Raw genomic sequence first — 5,408 nt, 5'->3', positions numbered from 1 at the left:
AAAAGCGAGGAGAGAGCATGCACGAAGCACACTAGTTCTGTCTAGTGCTTTCCGTGCAGAGAGGCGGCAAAGCTGAATGCCGTGCCAGAGCTTCACTTCTCGCTGGAGCACAGGAAGGCAAGAACGAAGAGGCAGAACACAGCCTTGGTTTCAGCAGCCTCCGGGACTGCAAAAGTTCAGCAATAGCTCTGTCAAAGCAGAACTCGGCTGAGAATGCTCTCGCAGCTTGGGAAAGTTAGGCGCAGCTGTTGACCAGCTCTGCCCGTGGCCACAGGCTGCTTCTTCCACCTTCACTGTGGCAGAGCTTTTGCGGAACAGAGACGGCATTCTTCAAGGGCGTGTTCTCCAAGGTGCTGTGAAACAGAGCCTAGCACGCTGTCTCGCTGATCCTGGCTTTCGGCAAGCAGGCGTGCCAGACCGCTGACATTCTGCACTCTGGCAGCCTAGTTGCCAGCTTTCGGCAGCTGCTGTCCTAGCAAGGAAGCTCAGGGAGTCAAAGCCAGTGCCGGGCGGCACCTTTCTGCTTTGCCCGCCTAAGCGGCGCCACGCTCCCTCGGATACTGTGTCCTTTCCCTCTGCACTGCGTCTGCCGAGGTGCTCTGTGCCTCTCGGAGCAGAAGGGCAAAGGACAATGTTTTCCACAGCAGGGTAGAAATGGCATTGCTAGCAGGAAAGCTAGATGCCTTGGAACTGTCCCCTTAGCCCTTGCCACTCACTTCAGGCTCGTACGCTGAGCAGAACAGCCTGCTGTTCTGAAGCTTCGCTGGCTGCCGTTCGTGCCCAGACGCGATTTCCTTCCCAAGGAGGCGAAGCGCCGTCTACTTCTCGCACCGAGCACGCTGCTCCTGGCTTTCGCTTCTGCCGCAACGAGCTCGCTACGAGCACTTTTCTTCTCAACCCTCTAGACCATTGCGTTCTGCTTTTCTTGCCTCGTGAATGGAGACGGAAAGCTTCTCGGCTACAATCTCGCCTAGAACAAGTGCGGCTACACATTAAGCTCGCCCGGAACGCCCTGCTGAAACTTGCCTTCTGGCACCACATTCGCGGGGCAGCCGTCTTTCTTCGGCCACCTGCCAAGTGGCCCCATATCGCCGCGCTCGTTGCACTCCGCTTGTCAGATTGGCTTCCCGTGGCGCTGATTTCAGCCTGGCCAAATACTAGCGCTGCGGAGAGCTGTCTCGCAGACAATCATGTTCCAGCATAGAAATTTGTCCTGCAATGTTCCCCCCTCTTTTCCCCCATGGTGTTGCTCTGATGAATGCCTGGAGCATGGAACGACTTAAGCCAGCAAGTATTCCTCGCCGGCCACCTCTCGCTGTGCAAGAGGTATGCCGTGGACCCTTGGAACGCTGCCAAGCAAAAAGCAGAGCAGTGACCATAAAAGCGAGGAGAGAGCATGCACGAAGCACACTAGTTCTGTCTAGTGCTTTCCGTGCAGAGAGGCGGCAAAGCTGAATGCCGTGCCAGAGCTTCACTTCTCGCTGGAGCACAGGAAGGCAAGAACGAAGAGGCAGAACACAGCCTTGGTTTCAGCAGCCTCCGGGACTGCAAAAGTTCAGCAATAGCTCTGTCAAAGCAGAACTCGGCTGAGAATGCTCTCGCAGCTTGGGAAAGTTAGGCGCAGCTGTTGACCAGCTCTGCCCGTGGCCACAGGCTGCTTCTTCCACCTTCACTGTGGCAGAGCTTTTGCGGAACAGAGACGGCATTCTTCAAGGGCGTGTTCTCCAAGGTGCTGTGAAACAGAGCCTAGCACGCTGTCTCGCTGATCCTGGCTTTCGGCAAGCAGGCGTGCCAGACCGCCGACATTCTGCACTCTGACAGCCTAGTTGCCAGCTTTCGGCAGCTGCTGTCCTAGCAAGGAAGCTCAGGGAGTCAAAGCCAGTGCCGGGCGGCACCTTTCTGCTTTGCCCGCCTAAGCGGCGCCACGCTCCCTCGGATACTGTGTCCTTTCCCTCTGCACTGCGTCTGCCGAGGTGCTCTGTGTCTCTCGGAGCATAAGGGCATAGGACAATGTTATCCACAGCAGGGGAGAAATGGCATTGCTAGCAGGAAAGCTAGATGCCTTGGAACTGTCCCCTTAGCCCTTGCCACTCACTTCAGGCTCGTACGCTGAGCAGAACAGCCTGCTGTTCTGAAGCTTCGCTGGCTGCCGTTCGTGCCCAGACGCGATTTCCTTCCCAAGGAGGCGAAGCGCCGTCTACTTCTCGCACCGAGCACGCTGCTCCTGGCTTTCGCTTCTGCCGCAACGAGCTCGCTACGAGCACTTTTCTTCTCAACCCTCTAGACCATTGCGTTCTGCTTTTCTTGCCTCGTGAATGGAGACGGAAAGCTTCTCGGCTACAATCTCGCCTAGAACAAGTGCGGCTACACATTAAGCTCGCCCGGAACGCCCTGCTGAAACTTGCCTTCTGGCACCACATTCGCGGGGCAGCCGTCTTTCTTCGGCCACCTGCCAAGTGGCCCCATATCGCCGCGCTCGTTGCACTCCGCTTGTCAGATTGGCTTCCCGTGGCGCTGATTTCAGCCTGGCCAAATACTAGCGCTGCGGAGAGCTGTCTCGCAGACAATCATGTTCCAGCATAGAAATTTGTCCTGCAATGTTCCCCCCTCTTTTCCCCCATGGTGTTGCTCTGATGAATGCCTGGAGCATGGAACGACTTAAGCCAGCAAGTATTCCTCGCCGGCCACCTCTCGCTGTGCAAGAGGTATGCCGTGGACCCTTGGAACGCTGCCAAGCAAAAAGCAGAGCAGTGACCATAAAAGCGAGGAGAGAGCATGCACGAAGCACACTAGTTCTGTCTAGTGCTTTCCGTGCAGAGAGGCGGCAAAGCTGAATGCCGTGCCAGAGCTTCACTTCTCGCTGGAGCACAGGAAGGCAAGAACGAAGAGGCAGAACACAGCCTTGGTTTCAGCAGCCTCCGGGACTGCAAAAGTTCAGCAATAGCTCTGTCAAAGCAGAACTCGGCTGAGAATGCTCTCGCAGCTTGGGAAAGTTAGGCGCAGCTGTTGACCAGCTCTGCCCGTGGCCACAGGCTGCTTCTTCCACCTTCACTGTGGCAGAGCTTTTGCGGAACAGAGACGGCATTCTTCAAGGGCGTGTTCTCCAAGGTGCTGTGAAACAGAGCCTAGCACGCTGTCTCGCTGATCCTGGCTTTCGGCAAGCAGGCGTGCCAGACCGCCGACATTCTGCACTCTGGCAGCCTAGTTGCCAGCTTTCGGCAGCTGCTGTCCTAGCAAGGAAGCTCAGGGAGTCAAAGCCAGTGCCGGGCGGCACCTTTCTGCTTTGCCCGCCTAAGCGGCGCCACGCTCCCTCGGATACTGTGTCCTTTCCCTCTGCACTGCGTCTGCCGAGGTGCTCTGTGCCTCTCGGAGCAGAAGGGCAAAGGACAATGTTTTCCACAGCAGGGTAGAAATGGCATTGCTAGCAGGAAAGCTAGATGCCTTGGAACTGTCCCCTTAGCCCTTGCCACTCACTTCAGGCTCGTACGCTGAGCAGAACAGCCTGCTGTTCTGAAGCTTCGCTGGCTGCCGTTCGTGCCCAGACGCGATTTCCTTCCCAAGGAGGCGAAGCGCCGTCTACTTCTCGCACCGAGCACGCTGCTCCTGGCTTTCGCTTCTGCCGCAACGAGCTCGCTACGAGCACTTTTCTTCTCAACCCTCTAGACCATTGCGTTCTGCTTTTCTTGCCTCGTGAATGGAGACGGAAAGCTTCTCGGCTACAATCTCGCCTAGAACAAGTGCGGCTACACATTAAGCTCGCCCGGAACGCCCTGCTGAAACTTGCCTTCTGGCACCACATTCGCGGGGCAGCCGTCTTTCTTCGGCCACCTGCCAAGTGGCCCCATATCGCCGCGCTCGTTGCACTCCGCTTGTCAGATTGGCTTCCCGTGGCGCTGATTTCAGCCTGGCCAAATACTAGCGCTGCGGAGAGCTGTCTCGCAGACAATCATGTTCCAGCATAGAAATTTGTCCTGCAATGTTCCCCCCTCTTTTCCCCCATGGTGTTGCTCTGATGAATGCCTTGAGCATGGAACGACTTAAGCCAGCAAGTATTCCTCGCCGGCCACCTCTCGCTGTGCAAGAGGTATGCCGTGGACCCTTGGAACGCTGCCAAGCAAAAAGCAGAGCAGTGACCATAAAAGCGAGGAGAGAGCATGCACGAAGCACACTAGTTCTGTCTAGTGCTTTCCGTGCAGAGAGGCGGCAAAGCTGAATGCCGTGCCAGAGCTTCACTTCTCGCTGGAGCACAGGAAGGCAAGAACGAAGAGGCAGAACACAGCCTTGGTTTCAGCAGCCTCCGGGGCTGCAAAAGTTCAGCAATAGCTCTGTCAAAGCAGAACTCGGCTGAGAATGCTCTCGCAGCTTGGGAAAGTTAGGCGCAGCTGTTGACCAGCTCTGCCCGTGGCCACAGGCTGCTTCTTCCACCTTCACTGTGGCAGAGCTTTTGCGGAACAGAGACGGCATTCTTCAAGGGCGTGTTCTCCAAGGTGCTGTGAAACAGAGCCTAGCACGCTGTCTCGCTGATCCTGGCTTTCGGCAAGCAGGCGTGCCAGACCGCTGACATTCTGCACTCTGGCAGCCTAGTTGCCAGCTTTCGGCAGCTGCTGTCCTAGCAAGGAAGCTCAGGGAGTCAAAGCCAGTGCCGGGCGGCACCTTTCTGCTTTGCCCGCCTAAGCGGCGCCACGCTCCCTCGGATACTGTGTCCTTTCCCTCTGCACTGCGTCTGCCGAGGTGCTCTGTGCCTCTCGGAGCAGAAGGGCAAAGGACAATGTTTTCCACAGCAGGGTAGAAATGGCATTGCTAGCAGGAAAGCTAGATGCCTTGGAACTGTCCCCTTAGCCCTTGCCACTCACTTCAGGCTCGTACGCTGAGCAGAACAGCCTGCTGTTCTGAAGCTTCGCTGGCTGCCGTTCGTGCCCAGACGCGATTTCCTTCCCAAGGAGGCGAAGCGCCGTCTACTTCTCGCACCGAGCACGCTGCTCCTGGCTTTCGCTTCTGCCGCAACGAGCTCGCTACGAGCACTTTTCTTCTCAACCCTCTAGACCATTGCGTTCTGCTTTTCTTGCCTCGTGAATGGAGACGGAAAGCTTCTCGGCTACAATCTCGCCTAGAACAAGTGCGGCTACACATTAAGCTCGCCCGGAACGCCCTGCTGAAACTTGCCTTCTGGCACCACATTCGCGGGGCAGCCGTCTTTCTTCGGCCACCTGCCAAGTGGCCCCATATCGCCGCGCTCGTTGCACTCCGCTTGTCAGATTGGCTTCCCGTGGCGCTGATTTCAGCCTGGCCAAATACTAGCGCTGCGGAGAGCTGTCTCGCAGACAATCATGTTCCAGCATAGAAATTTGTCCTGCAATGTTCCCCCCTCTTTTCCCGCATGGTGTTGCTCTGATGAATGCCTTGAGCAT

Source organism: Cinclus cinclus, unplaced genomic scaffold, assembly GCF_963662255.1.
Source record: "Cinclus cinclus unplaced genomic scaffold, bCinCin1.1 SCAFFOLD_54, whole genome shotgun sequence".
In the NCBI taxonomy this organism is placed as follows: domain Eukaryota; kingdom Metazoa; phylum Chordata; class Aves; order Passeriformes; family Cinclidae; genus Cinclus; species Cinclus cinclus.
This window is presented reverse-complemented; position numbering follows the sequence as displayed.